General features: G+C 38.0%; 1 long non-coding RNA gene across 1 annotated transcript; it reads right to left on the bottom strand.

The window, feature by feature from the left end:
- Nucleotides 1-775: 775 nt before the first annotated feature.
- Nucleotides 776-6,038, bottom strand: LOC116555326. Its single transcript, XR_004270479.1, has 3 exons — nucleotides 5,954-6,038; nucleotides 4,936-4,938; nucleotides 776-790 (listed from the first exon to the last, which is right to left on the bottom strand). It is a non-coding gene; the product is annotated as an uncharacterized LOC116555326 (long non-coding RNA).
- Between the last annotated feature and the right edge of the window lie 16,425 nt (nucleotides 6,039-22,463).

Here is a 22,463-nt window from a genome sequence, read left to right on the forward strand (position 1 = left end):
ATAGGCACAGGCCATCATGCCCTGCTATTTTTTTGTTTTTTTGTTTTTTGTGTGTTTTTTTTGTTTGTTTGTTTGTTTTAGAGATGGAGTTTCACTGTATTGCCGAGGTTGTTCTGGAACTCCTGGGCTCAAGCAATCTGCCCAACTCAGCCCCTCAAAGTGCTGGAATTACAGGTGTGAGCCACTGTGCCCAGCCTCTGTCTCATTTTTAACAGCCAGAGTCATGTGACATATAATGACATTTCAATCAATGGCGGAGAGACCACATATACAACAGTGATTCTATGCATATTATTATAATGGAGGTGAAAAAATCCTCTCACTTAGTGATAATGTCATAGTATAATGATTACTCAAGTGTTTAGGGTAGTTCTAGTGTAAACCTACTGTGCTGCCGGTTGTAAAAAAGTATAGTGCATACAATTACGTACAGTACATAATACTTGATAATAAATTACTATGTTACTGGTTTATGTGATTTTTTTTTTTTTTTTGAGACAGGCTCACTGCATTGCCTGAGCTGCAGTGCAGTGGCACTATCTCCACTCACTGCAACCACCGCCTCCCAGGTTCAAATGATTCTTATGCCTAAACCTCCCAGCTAGCCGGGATTACAGGTGTGAGCCATCATGCCTAGATAATCTTTTTATTTTTAGTAAAGACAGCGTTTCACCATGTTGGCCAGGCTGGTCTCGAACCTCTGGCCTCAAATGATGAGCTCACCTCAGCCTCCCAAAGGGCTGAGATTATAGGAAGCAGTCATTGCACCCGGCCATTGTTTATGTATTTACTATACTTTTTAATCATACTTAAGAGTGTATATGTATATATTTAGAAGTTAACTGTAAACAGCCTGAACTAAGTTATTTGAAAGATAGTCCAGAAGAAATTATCATAGGAGATAAGTCTGTATGTGTGTTATTGCGTCTCAAGACATTCCAGTGAGACAAACTATAAAAGTGGAAGACAGTGATATTGATGATCCAGTCTCTGCATAGTCCTAGGCTTAATGTGCATGTCTCTTAGTTTTTAACAAAAAAAGTTTAAAATGTAAAAAAAAAAAAAGAAAGAAAAGAAAAAGCTTGTTGTATAAGGATATAAATAAAATATTATATTTTCTTTATAATCTGGTTGTGGTGGCCCACTCCTATAATCCCAGCAATTTGGGAGGCCCAGGTGGGCAGATACCTCAGCTCAGGAGTTTGAGGCCTGCCTGACCAACATGGAAAAACCCATCTCTACTAAAAATACAAAATTAGCCTGGCGTGGTGGTACATGCTTGTAATCCCAGCTACTCAGGAGGCTGAGGCAGAAGAATCGCATGAACCTGAGAGGCAAAGCTTGTGGTGAGCCAAGATTGCAGCATTGCACTCCAGCCTGGGCAACTAAAACAAAAACAAAAACAAAACAAACAAACAAAAAAAAAAAAATATATATATATATATTTTATATAGATTTTCATCAGTTTGTCTTTTAAGCTAAGTGTTATTACAAAACAGTCAAAAAGTTTAGAAAACACTAAAAAGCTTATAAAGTAAAAGAAAACTTACAGTAAGCTTACTTTATTATTGAAGAAAGAAAAATATGTTTTAGAAATTTACTGTAGCCTAAGTTTACAGTATGTTTATAAAGTTTACTTATAAACCTACGTCTTCTCAAATTACTTCCCACTCACTCATTGACACCTAGAGCAACTTCCATCCAGTTCTGCAAGCTCCTTTCATAGTAAGTGCCCTATGCAGGTATACCATTTTTTGTCTTCTGTGGTGTATTTTTTGCTGTAATTTTTCTATGTTTAGATACACAAATACTTACTATTGTCTTACAATTGCCAAGAGTATTCAGTACAGTAACATTTTTACAGGTTTGTATCCTAGGAATAATAGGTTGTACCATATAGATCAGTTGTATGGTAGACTATACCATTCAGTTTTGTGTAGTACACTCTATGACAGCAGTCCCAACCTTTTTGGCAATAGGGACCAGTTTCCCAGAAGACAGTTTTTCCACAGACTGCAGGGGAGCATTTCAGGATGAAACTGTTCCACCTCAGATCATAAGGCTCCTCATAAGGAGCACATAACGTAGATCCTTAGCATGTTCAGTTCACAATAGGGTTCACTCTTCTATGAGAATCTAATGCTATGGCTGATCTGACAGGAGGCAGAGCTCAGGCAGTAATAATGCCTTGCCTGTCGCTCACCTGCTGTGCAGCCTGGTTCCTAACAGGACCACTACTAATCTGTGGCCTGGGGTTGGACACCCCTGCTCTATGATGTTTACACAATGACAAAATCACCTAACGATGCGTTTTTCAGAACATATCCCCATCATTAAGCAGTGCATGACTATACATAGAATTCCCCACAAAGAATGCATTATACTTTAACCATTTTACATTTGTTGAACCCGTCTCACTGTAACAATAATTATCTTCAGCTTTCATTCAGTCAGTCATCCATCCTTTAGTGTTACTTTGTTTGCTTTTGATTTGCTGTTCCTATTCTTAGTTTCGTCTCTCCTCTCTTTCAAAGTTGTGTTTTTGGTATACCCATTTATTCTTGCTTTTCTTCCTGCTTATTATTCTCAATTGTAATTATTGTTGTTAGGTACACTTTGAAATTTTAAATTAAATTTAACTCAAATCTTTAGATTCCAACTAATTGCTAATGTTTGTAGCAGATGCCTTTCAGTAGAATTTGAGGGTAGTGGGAAAACCTGGTATCTGATGCTTCCAGCATTCTGAAACTGAGAAGGAATAATTAAGATTAATAGAGTAGCACCCTCTTAAATAATACAGCTGGCACTTGTAATTGGGCAGTTAACTGAAAAGTTGGTTATAGCTGGGACTAATAAAATGTTAAGACTTAAGCATTTTACTTTCTTTAAAACATAAAACTACATTTATTCACCAGTCCTTAGATGTAAAGCCAACAAGATCTTTGCTTTGAGTTTAGATTGCTGAATGGTGTTCTCAGCGCTCTCACAAAAATCACACCCTTAATGCATGATGTATGATTTCCCATTTTGATTTCTTCAGAGAAAGAAACTAAAGACGTTTTGAAACAATTTGAATATAGAATACCTTTAGATACTGACAGTTGCTCTAATCTTTTCCAATGTCTCATCCACAAGTTAACTTTTAGTGACTTCTTTATTGAGTCCTGTTAAAACGTTCAGCTTAGTTTGTTGCTGTTTTTATAGGCTAGTTCTTTTGCTGCACTCTTAGTTTATAAGTTTATATATAGTTAATTAGATTATGTAATAAAAGTAACAAATATAACAGCATAAACAGTATTGAAAACAAACAGAATTGATCTTTAGTAAGCGTCTACTTAACTAGATGACAAAGTATCTGGCCATACTAGAGAATAGATTATTATCCATGAACCTTCAGCAAGGTGGATATGTCGTGTTTTTAAAGAGCAAATGGGCCAGGCACAGTGGCTCACACATGTAATCCCAGCACTTTGGAAGGCCAAGGCGGACATATCACCTGAGGTCAGGAGTTCAAGACCAGTGTGACCAATATGGTGAAACCCTGTCTCTACTAAAACTACAAAAATTAGGCATGGTGGCGGACGCCTGTAGTCCCAGTCCCAGCTACTCGGGAGGATGAGGTAAGAAAATCACTTGAACCCAGGAAGTGGAGGCTGCAGTGAGCCAAGATTGTGCCACTGCAGTCCAGCTTGGGTGGCAAAGCGAGACTGTCTCAAAAGGAAAAAAAAAAATGTATCAAATGAAGAGTGCTGGCAATAGAGTCAAGTGATCTAAGTAGAGACTGTTTCAGATCATTTATACTATACATTAGGATTAAAGGAGATCAGCAAACTGCACACTGGTAGAACTAGGTGACAAGTAGTCATGTAGTTTTCTTGGCTCCTAATACCTAGGTTATTTTGAGAAGTGTATTTCATTTTTAACTTTTTATTGTTATTAGGATGTTGAAGGGAAAATCCATTTTTATCTACCAATACCTGTTTACACTGTTGGAACATGGCTTGGATTAAGACTGAAGTTAGCCATCCAAAATTTCTTTTTTGTGTGTGCTTGACTGTGAATGCTAATGATATGTCCCTTGTTAATAAGTAAGTAATACTTTATCCTCCCTTTTTAAAATAAATAAGGCTTACCTAAGACAGATCTTAAAACTGCTTGTACTCCCAAAGTATTTTGAGAATTCCATTTGGTAGCAAAACTTAAACCAATAAATACATTTACACTGCTTTTTCTTAATATAAATCATTTTTAACCTCTTCCTTCAGTGGTTATGGGATATTGCAGTAAAATGCTGAAATCACCTCTCTGTGTTCTCCAAATACCTAGCTTCCTGGCCATGCACACTGCCTAAGGGTTCAATAAGCAGGTTAATTCTTCCTTCAGGGTTGGCCTGAGGGTTAAGGTTCCTGATGAGCCAACTAGAGCTTGCAAGTTGGAAGAAAGTGAGTGGATAAAGTGCACATGAATGATGGGGGTGAAAAACCACTCCTGTGCAGCTGAGGTCACACAGTGATCTCTATTCTATTTTACTATTTTATGCATTTCAATTTTCTTGTTGATGCTGTTTTCAGCTCATCTTATAACCCTATTACAACACAGCTCTTTCGACATCTGACAAAGAATTGTTATGAAAACATTTTCCAATGTTTTCATCCAGCTGTTTTGGTGCAAGTTTTGGTTTCTATTCCTTTCTGTTTTTTTCATTTATCCCAAACCTGTTTCTTATTTTATATTTTTATGAATAAGATGAAATAAGAGAGGGGAAAATGTGACAACATGGAAAAGTTTATTTTTACTTGATTACATGTTTTTCTATGATATCTCTAATAGTAATAATAATGATGATTACCATATCTGCTGGTATTTTATATATTTTATGTATTAACCATTATCCTAATTTTAAACTGACTTCATATTTTACTGGCAAAGCCAGACTGCCTGAGTTTAAGTATAATAACTTGCCCCATGTTATATAGGTAGTAAGCAGATGAGTAAGAACAGAAAGCTAAGACATAAGCCTCTAAGCCAAAGCTTTCTCTTCCATTCCAGCATTTCTCAATCTAGGAATCCTGAAAGGTTGGGATGTCTCCAGATGTCATCTTATAACAAATTTTTTATTCTTTCAACAAATATTAACTGAGTGCTTATTATGTGTTAGACACTGTTCTGGACACTTAAGATACTTTATAAAAAAAGAAAAACATTGCTACCCTGAGCTTACATGAGCTTACATTCTGTGGGAAGGGGGGAGATAGACAATAAACAAATAAAGAAGTAAAATACATAGTATGTTAGAAGATGATAAGTGTTATGAAAAAAAATTCAACAGTTTTGAATTGTGCTTTTGTCTTTTTAGTTATAATTAACAGCGATATTGTGAATAAGCTTAGTAACCTCTTATAACAGAATACTCCAGCCTGGGCAACAAAGTTAGACTCTGTCTCTCTGAAAACTTAGCTGAGCATGGTGGCACAGGCCTGTAGTCCCAACTATTCAGGAAGCTGAGCTAGAAGGATTGCTTGAGCTGCAGGAGGTCCAGGCCGCAGTGAGCAGTGTTGATGGCGCTGCATTCCAGAACAATTATTTGGTGTTTTCTCTAGAAACACAATTATTTGGTTGTATTTGGCTAGATAGAGAATGCAAAAAATGTCATCATACAATGTAAAACTGAAGGTGCCATAGTGGTTTAAAGAGGATTGATTTGTAACAACATCTGGTAGTAAAGGCAACATGAACCTAAATGAACACTGCTGTCATTGGTACCGTCTTGAATTTGAAATGGTTATTGTATTGTGGAGACCTTATTTTTGTATGTACCTCTTTGAAATATTTCCATGTTGCCCAATACCCTGTTCAACCTCCCATCAATCAGATTACTTAAAGTAAATTTAAATAATAGGAGTATTTAAACTTATCTTTAAATAAAATATAGTTCTATAATTTTAACAATGACACTGATATGGCTTGCCTGTATCCCCAGCCAAATCTTATCTAAATTTCCAGGTGTTGTGGGAGGGATCCAGTGGGAGATAATTGAATCATGGGGTAATTTCCCCCATACTGTTCTTGTGGTAGTGAATAAGTCTCACAAGATCTGATGATTTTATGGGGGTATTTTCACTTTTGCATCTTCCTCATTCTCTCATTTTTTTGCCTGCCATCATCCACATAAGATGTGACTTCCTCCTCCTTGCCTTTCACCATGATTGTGAGGCTCCCCCAGCCACTTAGAACTATAAGTACAATTAAACCTCTTTCTTTTGTAAGTTGCCCAGTCTCGGGTCTGTCTTTATCAGCAACATGAAAATGAACTAATATAGACACCTTATTAAAATAGGCACTCAAAGATTTTTTCTGAGCAGGACTTTGTTAAGTGTAAGTCTGATCATACTGTACTATCAAGCAAAGCCTTTACATTGTGAAAACTATTTTTTAAATAAAGATTTAACTTATTAAAGTACAGAAATCTTTAATGTACAACTCAGTGAACATTATTGCCATTTTATACAACATACTTCTGTAAAGAGGCAGTGTCCACAGTAGTAACATGAAAATTTTTAAATTTTAGAAATGTAGAACACCAAATAATAAATGTAAGTATAGACCCATACCTGAAGAAATACCACCCTACCTTAAACCTAACATAAGCAATTTTAGTAAAACAAAATAATTTGTTATATTATTTTTATTTAAATGTTGGTTTTATAATTTTTTAAACTTTTAGTTTTATACTTATAAAAGCTTAAGAAAATGCATTAAACCTAACTTTATGATTTTATGTATATATGTATTTAAGTAATGTAACATTAAGATTCTGCAGAATTTTATTTTAAAGGGTCTGTGTAGTTCTTACATTTGAGAAATACTATGCAGCAATGTCTTCCTCTAAGTAGAAATTTATCTGATAAACAATGAATTTATTTGAGCACCTTAAATGTAAAGCTGTAGCTTTTCTTGCTTATTTTCAAGTTACAATTTGGTAGGGTAATGACTTTTATAGAAATAGAGTCTATATCTATCCAGTCCTCATTTGTGATCCTATTAACAAGTAGTCGTCATTCAGGTTGGTGCTGAGCTTCAAACTATATTGTCATTACAAAAATTTTATTTTAGTTGGGAAAGTTTTATACATATTAATTTGCTCATATAGGTTCTTATTTAAAAAACTTCAGTCATTCTATCCTTTGCTCTATTTTCATGTTAACATTTTTACAATTCCAAATTCCTGAATTCTTGAATCTAGATTATTAAGACTTGATTGAAGTAGACTTAACTTTGTAACCATAACTTAAATGCAGCAACTAATCTGTGTTTCCCAGGTCAATTCTGGGGAAGATTTGTGAATGTGAATTGGAGGATGTGAATCATGGCATTGAAAACAATTTTAAATGCAATATTGGCCATTCCCATTCCTTTTTTTTAGGGGGGATGGTGGTGGTATGGAGTCTTGCTCTATCACCCAGGCTGGTATGCAGTGGCATAATCTCAGCTCACTGCAACCTCATCCTCCTGGGTTCAAGCAATTCTCCTGCCTCAGCCTCCCAATTAGCTGGGATTACAGATGCATGCCACCACACCTGGCCATTTTGTATTTTTAGTAGAGACAGGGATTCACCATGTTGTCCAGGCTGGTCTCAAACTCCTGAGCTCAAGTGATCCACTCACCCTAGCCTTCCAAAGTGTTGGGATTACAGGCATGAGCCACCCCACCCGGCCACCATTCCCATTCTTAAAAACCCTACTATGAATATAATTAAAGCCTTTACATTGTATACTTTAAATATGTAAGTTGTGTGGTATGTGAATTGTATCTCAATGAAGCAATTTTTTAAAAAATTAGAGCCATGTAACAGTCTGTTTCTATTTACCATCTCATCCTTTGTGATATTATTCTTTAAAAAAAAATAAAAGAAAGAAAGAAAGAAACAAAGAAAAAAGAATGAAGGAGAGGAATAAAGAGGAAGAGGAAGAGGGAGAGAGAATGGAAGTGTTACTTTATTGCCCAGGCTAGAATGCAGTCTAAAAATGGGAATCAAAAACCTCTTTTATACCAATAATTGTGCTTAATAATGGAGACAGGAAAAAATGAGGGAGGAAAATAACAAACAAGCAGCCAACCAATATTTCATTTAAACCTGTAAGTAGGTGTGATGTGGTGCTGACAAGAGTGTATATTTTGTGTATTTAAAGCGGAGAGTTCTATAAATGTTTATTAAGTTTACTTGTTCCAGATCTGAGTTCAAGTCCTGGATACCCTTGTTAATTTTCTGTCTCGTTGATCTGTCTAATATTGATGTTGAAGTCTCCCACTATTATTGTGTGGGAGTCTAAGTCTCTTTATAAGTCTTGTGTATCTGGGTGTTCCTGTATTGGGTGTGTATATATTTAGGATCGTTAGCTCTTCTTGTTGCATTGATCCTTTTACCGTTATGTAATGTCCTTCTTTGCCTCTTTTGAACTTTGTTGCTTTAAAGTCTATTTTATCAGAGGCAAGAATTGCAACTCCTGCTTTTTATTTATTTATTTATTTTTGCTTTCCATTTGGTTGGTAAATCTTTCTCCATCCCTTTGTTTTGAGTCTTTGTGTATCCTTGCAATGTGAGATGGGTCTGGATGCAGCATACCGATGGGTTTTTGGCTATGATATTATTTTATATGTAACATATACACTAACCCAAAAGGCGAGTGTTGTTATATTTCATTAGTTACATTATTTTAAAGATAAGAAAAAGTGTACCACTTTATAGTTACCCGAGTATTTACCATTTCAGATTTTCTTCATTCTTTCTATATTATTTTCATGTAATTTTCCTCAGCCTGAAGAATTGATATTTCTTGTAGAGCAGTTCTGCTGATAACAGGCTCTCTCAATTTTTTCTGAAGATGTATTCATTTTACTTTCATTTTTTTAAGATGAATTTTTCCTAGATAGAGAATGTAAGTTTGGCAGTTCCTGCCCCCGTTAGCACTTTAAAGATGTTGTTCCATTATTTCCTCACCTCTATTGTTTCTAATGTGATATCAGTAGTAATTTGTATAATTGTTCCCCTGTTTATAATGGGGCTGTTGTCTGGCTGCTTTTCTCTTTATTTATGTTTTCAACTGTTTGGTGAAAAAGTGCCTAAGTGTGGTTTCTTTGTATCACTCTTAATTGGGGTTCATTGATTTTGGATCTATAAATTTTTGTCTTTCATACTTTAGGAGAAATTTGATAATTATTTCCTCAAATTTTTTTTTGATATATATTTTTTATTGCACTTTAAGTTTTGGGGTACATATGCAGATCACACAGGATTGTTGCATAGGTACATACATGGCATTGTGGTTTGCTGCCTCCATCCCCCCTGTCACAAATATCTGGCATTTCTCCCCATGTTATCCCTCCCCAACCTCCCTACTCCCTGCTGTCCCTCCCTTGGCCCCCCTAACAGACCCCAGTGTGTGATGCTCCCCTCCCTGTGTCCATGTGTTCTCATTGTTCATCACCCGCCTATGAGTGAGAACATGTGGTGTCTGATTTTCTGTTCTTGTGTCAGTTTGCTGAGAATGATGGTTTCCAGATTCGTTCATGTCCCTACAAAGGACACAAACTCATCGTTTTTTATGGCTGCAAATATTCCATGGTGTATATGTGCCACATTTTCCCTGTCCAGTCTATCATCAATGGGCATTTGGGTTGGTTCCAGGTCTTTGCTATTGTAAACAGTGCTGCAATGAACATTCATGTGCATGTGTCCTTATAGTAGAATGATTTATAATCCTGTGGATATATACCCAGTAATGGGATTGCTGGGTCAAATGGAATTTCTGTTTCTAGGTCCTTGAGGAATCACCACACTGGCTTCCACAATGGTTGAACTAATTTACACTCCCACTAACAGTGTAAAAGTGTTCCTATTTCTCCACATTCTCTCCATCATCTGTTGTCTCTAGATTTTTTAATGATCGCCATTCTAATTGGCGTGAGATGCTATGTCAGTGTGATTTTGATTTGCATTTCTCTAATGACCAGTGATGTTGAGCATTTTTTCATATGTCTGTTGGCCTCATATATGCCTTCTTTTGAAAAGTGTCTGTTCATATCCTTTGCACACTTTTGAGTGGGCTTGTTTGTTTTTTTCTTGTAAATCTGTTTTAGTTATTTGTAGATTCTGGATATTAGCCCTTTATCAGATGGGTAGATTGCAAAAATTTTTTCCCATTCTGTTGGTTGCTGGTTCATTCTAATGATTGTTTCTTTTGCTGTACAGAAGCTCTGGAGTTTAATTAGATCCCATTTGTCTATTTTGGCTTTTGTTGCCAATGCTTTTTGTGTTTTAGTCATGAAGCCCTTGCCTATGCCTATGTCCCGAATGGTTTTTGCCTAGGTTTTCTTCTGGAGTTTTTATGGTGTTCGATCTTATGTTTAAGTCTTTAATCCATCTGGAGTTAATTTTAGTGTAAGGTGTCAGGAAGGGGTCCAGTTTCTGCTTTCTGTACATGGCTAGCCAGTTTTCCCATCACCGTTTATTAAATAGGGAATCCTTTCCCCATCACTTGTTTTTGTCCGGTTTCTCAAAGAGCAGATGGTAGTAGATGTGTGTCATTGCCTCCGAGGCCTCTGTTCTGTTCCATTGGTCCATATCTCTGTTTTGGTATCAGTACCATGTTGTTTTGTTTACTGTAGCCTTGTAATATAGTTTGAAGTCAGGTAGTCTGATGCCTCTTGCTTTGTTCTTTTTGCTTAGGATTGTATGGCTATGCTGGCTCCCTTTTGTTTTCATATGAAGTTTAAGGTGTTTTTTTCCAGTTCTGTGAAGAGGGTCATAGGTAGCTTGATGGGGATAGCTCTGAATCCATAAATTTCTTTGGGCAATATGGCCATTTTCACAATATTGATTCCTCCTAACCATGGGCATGGAATGTTTTTCCATCTGTTTGTGTCCTCTCTTATTTCCTTGAGCAGTGGCTTGTAGTTCTCCTTGAAGAGGTCCTTTACATCCTTTGTTAGTTGTATGCCTAGGTATTTTATTGTCTTTGTAGCAATTGTGAATGGGAGTTTGCTAATGATTTGGCTCCCTTTTAGTCTGTTATTGGTGTATAGGAATGATTGTGATTTCTGCACATTGATTTTGTATCCTGAGACTTTGCTGAAGTTGTTTATCAGCTTAAGGAGATTTGGGGCTGAGACAATGGGGTCTTCTAAATATACAATCATGTCATCTGCAAATAGAGACAATTTGACTTCCTCCTTTCCTAATTGAATACCTGTTATTTCTTTTTCTTGCTTGATTGCTCTGGCTAGAACTTCCAATACTATATTGAATAGAAGTGGTGAGAGAGGGCATCCTTGTCTAGTGCCAGATTTCAAAGGGAATGCTTCCAGTTTATGCCCATTCAGTATGATATTGGCTGTGGGTTTGTTGTAAATAGCTTTTATTATTTTGAGATACATTCTGTCCATACCTAGTTTATTGAGAGTTTTTACCATAAAGGGCTGTTGAATTTTGTTGAAGGCCTTCTCTGCATCTATTGAGGTAATCATGTGGTTTTTGTCTTTGGTTCTGTTTGTGTGGTGGATTACATTTATAGACTTGGGAAAGTTGAACCAGCTTTGCGTCCCCTGGATGAAGCCTACTTGATCATGATGGATAAGCTCTTTGATATGCTGTTGCAATCGGTTTACTAGTATTTTACTGAAGATTTTTGCATCTATGTTCATCATGGATATTGGCCTGAAGTTTTCTTTTTTTGTTGAGTCTCTGCCAGGTTTTGGTATCAGGATGATGTTGGTCTTATAAAATGATTTGGGAAGGATTCCCTCTTTTTGAATTATTTGGAACAGTTTCAGAAGAAGTGGTACCAGCTCCTGTTTGTATGTCTGGTAGAATTCAGCTGTGAGCCCATCTGGACCTGTGCTTTTTTTTTTTTTTGGTTAGTAGGCTATTAATTGCTGCCTCAACCTCAGCCCTTCTTATTGCTCTATTAGAGTTTCAACTTCTTCCTGGTTTAGGCTTGGAAGGGTGCAAGTGTCCAGGAATTTATCCATTTCTTCCAGGTTTACTGGTTTATGTGCATAGAGTTGTTTGTAGTAATCTCAGATTGCAGTTTATATTTCTGTGACATTAGTGGTGATATCCCCTTTTTCGTTTTTTATTGCATCTATTTGATTCTTCTCTCTTTACTTTTTTATTAATCTGGCTTGTGTTCTGTCTATTTTTTTATCTTTAAAAAAAAAAACCGGGCCGGGCGCGGTGGCTCAAGCCTGTAATCCCAGCACTTTGGGAGGCCGAGGCGGGTGGATCACGAGGTCAAGAGATCGAGACCATCCTGGTCAACATGGTGAAACCCCGTCTCTACTAAAAATACAAAAAATTAGCTGGGCATGGTGGCGCATGCCTATAATCCCAGCTACTCAGGAGGCTGAGGCAGGAGAATTGCCTGAACCCAGGAGACGGAGGTTGCAGTGAGCCGAGATCGCGCCATTGCACTCCAGCCTGGGTAACAAGAGCGAAACTCCGTCTCAAAAAAAAAAAAAAAAAAAAAAAAAACCAACTCCTGGATATATTTATTTTTTGAAGGGTTTTTTTGTGACTCTATCTCCTTCAGTTCTGCTCTGGTCTTAGTTATTTCTTGTCTTCTGCTAGATTTTGAGTTGTTTTGATCTTTCTCCTCTAGCTCTTTCAATTTGATGATAGGATGTCTATTTTAGATCTTTCCTTGCTTCTTACGTGGGCATTTATTGCTATGAATTTTCCTCTAGACACTGCCTTAAATGTGTCCCAGAGATCCTGGTATGTTGTGTATTCATTCTCCTTGGTTTTGAAGAACATCTTTATTTCTGCCTTCATTTTGTTGTTTAATCCAGTCAACATTCAAAAGCCAGTTGTTCAGTTTCCATGAAGTTGTGCAGTTCTGAGTAATTTCTTAATCCTGAGTTCTAATTTGATTTCCCTGTGGTCTGAGACAGTGTTATGATTTCTGTTCTTTTGCATATTCTAAGGAGTGATTTACTTTCAGTTATGTGGTCAATTTTAGAGTAAGTGCAATGTGGTGCTGAGAAGGATGTCTATTCTGTGGATTTGGGGTGGAGAGTTCTGTAGATGTCTATTAGGTTTATTTGGTCCAGATCTGAGTTCTAGTCGTGGATATTCTTGTTAATTTTCTGTCTTATTGATCTGTATAATATTGACAGTGGAGTGTTAAAGTCTCCCACTATTATAGTGTGGGAGAGTATAAGTCTCTTTGTAGGTCACTAAGAACTTGCTTTATGTATCTGGGTGCTCCTGAATTGGGTGTGTATATATTTGGGATTGTTAGTTCTTGTTGCATTGATCCTTTTACCATTATGCAATGCCCTTCTTTGTCTCCTTAATCTTTGTTGGTTTAAAGTCTATTTCATCAGATACTAGGACTGCAACTCCTGCTTTCATTTGCTCTCCATTTGCTTGATAAATCTTCCTCCATTCCTTTATTTTGAGCCAATGTGTGTCCTTGCACATAAGATGGGTTTCCTGAATACAGCACACCAATGGGTTTTGAGTTTTTATTCAGTTTTCCAGTCTGTGTCTTTTGACTGGGGCATTTAGCCCATTTACATTTAAGGTTAATATTGTTATGTATGAATTTGATCCTGCCATTTTGATGTTAGCTTATTGTTTTGCCCATTAGTTGATGCAGTTTCTTCATTATGTTGATGCTCTTTACCATTTGGTATATTTTTGGAGTGGCTTTTTCTGGTTGTTCCTTTCTATGTTTAATGCTTCTTTCAGGAGCTCTTGTACGGCAGGCCTGGTGGTGACGAAATCTCTCAGCAATTGCTTGTTCATAAAGGATTTTATTTCTCCTTCACTTTGAAGCTTAGTTTGGCTGTATATGAAATTCTAGGTTGAAAGTTCTTTTCTTTAAGGATGTTATGTTGAATATTGGCCCCCACTCTCTTCTGGCTCGTAGGGTTTCTGCTGAGAGATCCACTGTGAGTCTGATGGGCTTCCCTTTGTGGGTAACCTGACCTTTCTCTCTGGCTGCCCTTAGCATTTTTTCCTTCATTTCAACCCTGGTGAATCTGACAATCATGTGCCTTGGGGTTGGTCTTCTTGAGAAATATCTTTGTGATGTTCCTGTATTTCCTGGACTTGAATGTTGGCCTGCCTTGCTAGTTTGGGGAAGTTATCCTGGGTAATATCCTGAAGAGTGTTTTCCAGCTTATATTCATTCTCTTCGTCACATTCAGGTACACCTATCGAACGTAGATTAGGTCATAATCCCATATATATTGGAGGCTTTGTTCATTTCTTTTCACTGTTTTTTCTCTAATCTTGCCTTCTTGTTTTATTTCATTGAGTTGATCTTCAATCTCTGATATCCTTTCTTCTGCTTGGTAAATTCGGCTATTGAAACTTGTGTATGCTTCATGAAGTTCTCTTGTTTTTCAGCTCCATCAAGTCATTTATATTCTTCTCTAAGCTGTTTATTCTCATTAGCATTTCATCTAACCTTTTTTCAAGGTTCTTAGTTTCTTTGCATTGGTTTAGAACATGTTCTTTTAGCTCAAAGAACTTTGTTATTACCCACCTTCTGAAGCCTGTTTCTGTCAATTCATCAGACTCATTTTCCATCCAGCTTTGTTCCCTGGCTAGTGAGGAGCTGTGATCCCCTGGAGAATGAGAGGAATTCTTGCTTTTAGTGTTTTCATCTTTTTTTGCTGGTTTCTTGCCATCTTTGTGTATTTACCTGTGGTCTTTGTAGTTGGTGACTTTCGGATGGGGTCTCTGAGTGGATGTCCTTTTTGTTGATGTTAAAGTTATTTCTTTCTGTTTTTTAGTTTTCCTTCTAACAGTCAGGCCATTCTGCTATAGGACTGCTGAATCTCCAGACCCTGCTTGCCCTGGGATCACCTGTGGCGGCTGCAGAACAGTAAGCATTGCTGCCAGTTTCTTCTTCTGTTATCTTTGTCCCAGTAGGATACCCTCCAGATGTCAGCCTGAGATCTTCTTTATGAGATGTCTCTTTAGCCATATGGTGGTTGTGGTGCTGCTTGAGGAGACAGTCTGTCCCTTATAGGAGCTCAAGTGCTGAACTGGGGGCTCCACTCTTCTGTTCAGAGCTGCTGGCCAGGTACTTTTAAGTCTGTTGCAGCAGAACGCATAAATGCCTTTTTTCCCAGATGCTCTGTCCTTGGAAGGTGTGGCTTTATTTATAAGTTCCTGACATGTTGCTGCCTTGTTTCAGAGATGCCCTGCCCAGCTACGAGGTAGCCTAGTCACAGTCTTCCAGCAGAGTCATTGCTGAGCTGCCATGGGCTCTGCCCAGCTGCTGTGTGAACTTAGTTGCAGTTCTGTTTACAGAGGTATAGTTAGAACTGCCTTGGTAATGGCAGTCTACCTCAGTAATGGTGGACTGCCTTCATAATGGCGACTGCCTCAGTAATGGCAGACTGCCTCTGTAGTGGTGGACTGCCTCAGTAATGGTGGACGCCCTTCCCCCCACAGAGCTGGACCATCCCAGGTCCAGCTGTGCCTGCTGCAGGCCTCTCAATCCAGAGCGTTTCAGATTGCTGATCTTTGTGGGGATGGGAACCGCCAAGCCCAATCACCTGGCTTCCTGTTGCAGCCCACTTTTTTTCAGTTGAATGGGCAGCTCTGTCTCCCAGGTGTTTCAGGCACCAGTTGAAATGGCCACCCAGATTTGTGTGAGTTTTTTTTGTGGAGACCTGATGCGCTGTCTGAAACAGCCATGCTAGAAATTCGTGGCACTTTTCAGCCTGGGGATCTCATGGTCTGTGGGCAGCAAAAACTCATTTGGAAATGCAGTGATCACTCACTCTCTGTGTTGTTCTCACTGGGAACTGTTCTCCAGAGCTGTTCCTTTTTGACCATCTCGGATCCCCCACCCCAAATGTTTTATTATACTGCATTTACTCATCTCAGAGAATACAATTAAATATAACTTAAACCATTTAAATATGGTTCCACAGAATATTGAGTCTTTGTGGGGTTTTTTTTCAATATTGTTTCTCTCTCATCTTCAGACTGAATATTTTCTATTGATGTGTCTTCAAGTCCACTGCTTCCTTTCTTTGGCTTTCTCCAACCTAGTATTGTTTCCATCCAGTTTTTCTTCATGTGTTTAGTAGTTTACAGTTGTGCCATTGTAGAGACTATGGATATCTTTAAATAGTATTGATTTTGTTCTAGCAAGCAATTCAAGTTGCTGGGCTCAAAAATGAAACTCCTCCTTGAGTTAAACTCTTCAATCATGTTTTTTTAGCCTTCTAGCTATTGATTTTTGCCAGGTACTCTGCTTATACATTAGTCAAGAACAACCAAATATTTGAGGGCATTTATATGAAGATTTTGTACCTCCAGGCCCTAAGTTTCCTCCTGTCTGAGGTTTTCCCATGATTTTCTAGCCATTCCATCAGCCCCAAATTTTTGCCTTTGAATCCTCGAATCAGGTAAGACTATAGTTTTCTGCTTGAGTTCCAGCTACTCCATGAGGTGTAGACTGACTGGAAAGAGCCTTTAAGTGAAAAGCCAGAAGCAGAATCAATGCAATTCCCCTTCTGGTTTCTACCTGCTTTAAGTTGTCTCAGTGCTGTCAAATAGTTGTTTCTATATGTTTCTCCAGAATTTATTGCTATCTGTTGGAAGGTTAACATAATACAAGTCAATCTACCATTGATAAAAGTGTAACTGCATCATAATTTTAAAATCTGAATAATACTTTTGCACACAGACTATTCCTTTTTTATGACCTCTTGTTCTGGTCTCATGAATGCAATCGAAATGTTTTTTTAGTTAAGAATATTGATTATAGGTCTTATGAGATTATTTTCTTCTTTCTGTTCTCTTTTCCTCAATTCTTTTCCCTTATTCAGCTTTTTAATGCATGAAGAGAGGAACTTTGCTTAGATATCTGGCCCTTGACTTTCCATTCATATTTCAGTATGAGGTATTCAAAAGACAGTTGAAATCTAGAAATCAATGTTAGACAGAATGTCTAGTCATTTTATTAAGGATCTCCAAATGTCAGTATTATTAAATCTCTTATTTTATGATGGTGTTATTTCAGAGAGGATTTTTCTAAGTTCCTGTCTTGAGATTATGAGTTTGGTTGTCAGCATTCTTGGAGCCACACTAGGGAAAGAAGCTGGCATAGTGATATCATTTGGCTGTGTGCCCACTCAAATCTCATCTTGAATTGTAGCTCCTATAATTCCCAACTGTCTTGGGAGTGGCCTAGTGGGTGGTAACTGAATCATGGAGGCAGGCTTTTGCTGCGCTGTGATCATGATAGTTAATAAGTCTCGTGAGATCTGATGGTTTTAAAAAAGGAAGTTTCCCTGCACATGCTCTCTTGCCTGCTGCCATATAAGATGTGCCTTTACTCCACCTTTGCTTTCTGCCATGATTGTGAGGCCTCCCCAGTTATGTGGAACTGTGATCCCATTAAACCTCTTTTTCTTTATAAATTACCCAGTGTCAGGTATGTTTTTATTAGCAGAGTGAGAACAGACTAATACAGTTAATTGGTACCAGGTAGTGGGCACTGCTGTAAAGACACTCCAAAATGCAGAAACAATTTTGGAACTGGGTAACAGGGAGAGGTTGGAACATTTTGGAGGGTTGAGGAGATAGGAAAATGTGGGAAAGTTTGGAACTTTCTAGAGACTTGTTGAATGGCTTTGACCAAAATGCTCATAGTGATATGGACAATAAAGTCCAGGCTGAGGTGGTCTTAGATTGAGATGAGGAACTGGAGCAAAGGCGACTCTTTTTATGCTTTAGCAAAGAGACTGGCAGCATTTTGCCCCTGTCTTAGATATCTGTGGAATTCTGAACTTTAGGGAGTTGATTTAGGGTATCTGGTGAAAGAAATTTCTTTTCTATTCTTTATTTATATATTTATTTATTTATTTTTTGAGACAGAGTCTCTCTCTGTTGCCTAGGCTGGAGTGCAGTGGCATGATCTTGGCTCACTGTAACCTTTGCCTCCCAGGTTTGGGTGATTCTCCTGCCTCAGCCTCCTGAGCAGCTGGGATTACAGGGGTGCAGCATCACACCTAGCTGATTTGTGTGTGTGTGTGTATGTGTGTGTGCGTGTATATATGTGTGTGTGTGTGTGTGTGTGTGTGTGTGTATATGTGTATATATATATACACACACACATATATATATTATATATCTCTATATACATATATGTATATATGTGTATATATATACACACACATATATATGTATATATATATACACACATATATATGTATATATGTATATATATATATACACACATATATATGTATATATGTCTCTCTCTCTCTCTCTCTATATATATATATATATATATATATAGTTGTTTCTATATGTTTCTCCAGAATTTATTGCTATCTGTTGGAAGGTTAACATAATACTATATATATATATATATATATATATATATATATATATATAGAGAGAGAGAGAGAGAGAGAGAGAGAGAGAGAGGAGAGATAGGGAGAGAGAGGAGAGACAGGGTTTTACCATGTTGGCCAGGCTGGCCCCTCATGGGCCAGGCCAAAGGCTCCCTTGCTGTGTGCAGCCCAGGGACTTGGTGCCCTGCATCTCAGCTGTGGCTAAAAGGGGCCAAGGTACAGATCAGGCCATGGCTTCAAAGGGTGCAGGACTCAAGCCTTGTAAGCTTCCACATGGTGTTGAACCTGCCAATGCATAGCTAGATTTCAGAGGATGTATGGAATGCCTGGAGATAGATAGATAGATAGATAGATAGATAGATAGATAGATAGATAGATAGATAGAGGAGAGATAGGGAGAGAGAGGAGAGACAAGGTTTCACCATGTTGGCCAGGCTGATCTTAAACTCCTGGTCTCAAGTGATCCACCAACCTTGGCCTCCCACAGTGCTGGGATTACAGGCATGAACCACCATGGCCAGCCTCTGGAGGAAGAAATTTCTAAGTGGCAAAGTGTTCAAGAGGAAGCAGAGCATGAAAGTTTGGAAAATTTGTTGCCTGACAATGCAGTAGAAAAGAAAAACCCCATTTTCTAAGGAGAAATTCAAGCCCACTGCAGAAATTTGCTTGTAACAAGCAGCCAAACATTGATCACCATGACAATAGGGGAAATGTCTCCAGGGCAGGTCATAGGTCTTCACAGCAGCCCTTCCTATCACAGGCCCAGAGGCCTAAGAGGTAAAATTCATGTCATGGGCCAGGCCAAGGGCTCTTGCTGTGTGCAGCCCAGGGACTTGGTGCCCTGCATCTCAGCTATGGCTAAAAGGGGCCAAGGTACAGATCAGCCCATGGCTTCAAAGGGTGCAGGACTCAAGCCTTGTAAGCTTCCACATGGTGTTGAGCCTGCCAATGCATAGCTAGATTTCAGAGAATGTATGGAATGCCTGGATGTCCAGGCCTAAGTTTGCTGCAAGGGTAGATCCTCATGCAGATCTTGTGATATAGTGAGTGAGTTCTCATGAGATCTGATGGTTTTATAAGGGTTTTTTCCTGCTTTGGCTCATTCTTTCCTTTGCTACCACCATGTGAAGAAGATGTGTTTGCTTTCCTTTCTGCCATGATTGTAACTTTCCTGAGGCCTCCTAGCTATGCTGAACTATGAGTCAGTTAAACCTGTTTCCTTTATAAATTACCCAGTATGGGGTATGTCTTTATTAGCAGTGTGAGAATGGACTAATACACATAATCATTATTTAGCATCTGGAGTTTGAATAATCTGCCTGTTTTCACAATGAAGACATAGTCTTCAGCCAAATCTGGTGTCTCAGTTCAAAGTCTGGTGGTTCTACCTTTTCAAAGAATAAATATCTAGTCTTTTCCATAGGTGAGGGATGGGCAGTTTGCTCAGCTCTGTTTGGTAAGAGCTTTATGTAGACCTAACTGCTTCTTACATAGACTTATACTCATTGTTTTCTGCTTTAGCCATACTGCCACAATCAAAAGTACTTAGGACCTGCAATTTCTGTGTCTTTATAAAATGACAGATTGACTTGTTTCTGAGCTTCCTACCCTGCTGGCTTAAGTTTATGTTTTCAAAGATTTGTTGAGTCAGTTTCCACTTATCCACCTGCTTTCTGGTTTCTAAAATTTAAATGTTGTGTTATTATCTTCTGTTATCTTTGGCCTTCTGGGTTTATTCATTTTTTATACTTTCTACTGTTATTTTAGTAGAGTTTCAAAGGGAGAAGTGGGAAGTTTGTATGTTCAAGCCACCATCTTTAATGTAAGTTGGTCTTCATCATCTATTGCTTGGGATTATTATGATAATTTACTATCTAATCTACCTTTCACTTTCTCTTTACTGTAATTCATTTTGAATTTTTCCTTCCCCTAACCCCTTCTTTTAGTTCTAAAACCCAGATTGAAGAAAATTTAATTCATTTTGGGAAGGAGTATTCCTCTTAAGTTTATGTAGTTCTTCTTGTGATCTGTAACAATAAGAAACTTTGTCATTTGTAATGAGGTGGAGGATTCCAGATGCAAATAATTTTGTGAGCTGAAAAACTGCTTAGAGGCAGAAAGCAAAAGATATGTTCAAGGAGCAGCAAGGAACTCTATCCCATTAGATACAGGATATTTGGTAAAATAAGACAAAGTGTGATGGGACAAGATTGTTAAGACTTTTAATATCAAGCTCAACTGGAATAGATTCGTTAATGGTGTTGTTTCAAATTATAGCTTTGGAGATTACCACTAAACTAGAAAAGAAATTATATTTGTCTAAGCGATTTGATACAGCCTTTCAGACAAGTAAGTAAGTTATGTAATTCGAAGGTTAGATTTGTGGTTAAAAATTCACATATACTGTGTCATTCTTGGAATGTTTCTTTTTACTGCCTTCCACTTTTGTGTCACCCAGGCTGGAGTGAAGTGGCGTGATCTCGGCTCACTGCAACCTCTACTGCCTGAGTTCAAGTGATTCTCTTGCCTCAACCTCCCAAGTAGCTGGGACTACAGGTGTACACTACCACACCTGGCTAATTTTGAAAATTTATTTTATTTTTTATTAGCAGAAACGAAGTTTCATCATATTGGCCAGGCTGGTCTCAAACTCCTGACCTCATGTAATCCACCCACCTTGGCCTCCCAAAGTATTGGGATTACAGGCGTGAGCCACCATGCCCACGCCTGAGGTCTTCTTTTATAACTGTTGCTTTTTGTGTCCTAAGAAATGTTTGAGAGGATGTGGAGAAATAGGAACATTTTTACCCTGTTGGTGGGAGTGTAAATTAGTTCAACCATTGTGGAAGACAGTGTGGTGATTCCTCAAGGACCTAGAAATAGAAATTCCATTTGACCCAGCAATCCCATTACTGGATATATATCCAAATGATTATAAATCGTTCTATTATAAAGACACATGCACACATATGTTGATTGTGGCACTGTTTACAATAGCAAAGACCTGGAACCAACCCAAATGCCCATTGATGATAGACTGGACAAGGAAAATGTGGCACATATACACCATGGAATACTATGTAGCCATAAAAAACGATGAGTTCGTGTCCTTTGCAGGGACATGGATGAACCTGGAAACCATCGTTCTCAGGAAACTGACACAAGAGCAAAATCAAACACTGCATGTTCTCACTCATAGGCAGGTGTTGAACAATGAGAACACATGGACACAGGGAGGGGAGCATCGCAGACTAGGGTCTGTTGAGGGGAACAAGGGGAGGGACTGTTGGGGGTTAGAGAGTTGGGGAGGGATAACATGAGGAGAAATGCCAGATATAGGTGATGGAGATGGAGGCAGCAAACCACATTGCCATGTATGTACCTATGCAACAATCTTGCATGTTCTTCACATGTACCCCAGAATCTAAAGTGCAATAAAATATATATATATATTTTTTTTAAAAGAAAGGAAAATTAACATGCCCTTGCCACCCCTCAACACACACACCTGTAAAGAGATTCTCCTGTGGTTGCTTTCTAGACATTTGATAATTTTAGCTTTTAGATTTGTCTATAAATCAGTCCCTTCAAGTAGCTTTTTTTAAAATATTTGTCCAGAATTTATGATTGTTATCTGCAGAATGGTTCACCAGATAACAAAATCTACTTTACTGAAGTAGAGCCCTGTGTCTTATCATTTTACACAGGAATATTTACTTAGATATACCCATATCTAATATATTCCTTTTCTGATTGTGTTTTTGCCTGCCATTTCTTATTGCAGCGCATACCTTCTTTCTGGGTTCATTTACCTTCTTCCTGAGGTACAGCCCTTAAGAATTCTTCAGTGAGGGTCTATTGCTTGTAAACTTTCCATTTTTATCTGAAAATGTGTTTATTTTAACCTCACTCTAAAACCGCAGACTCCCAGATAATTTTCCGGGAATACAATTATAGTTTGTAAACTATTTCCTGTCAGTAATTAAATATAAATATATTATATGCTGGTTTCCACTTTTCATTGTTGCTGTTGAGAAGTGAGACATCAGTGCTGTTTTTTACATGGTGAATT

This window comes from Sapajus apella, unplaced genomic scaffold (genome assembly GCF_009761245.1).
Source record: "Sapajus apella isolate SASKATOON/1434 unplaced genomic scaffold, GSC_monkey_1.0 scaffold15, whole genome shotgun sequence".
Lineage (NCBI taxonomy): Eukaryota > Metazoa > Chordata > Mammalia > Primates > Cebidae > Sapajus > Sapajus apella.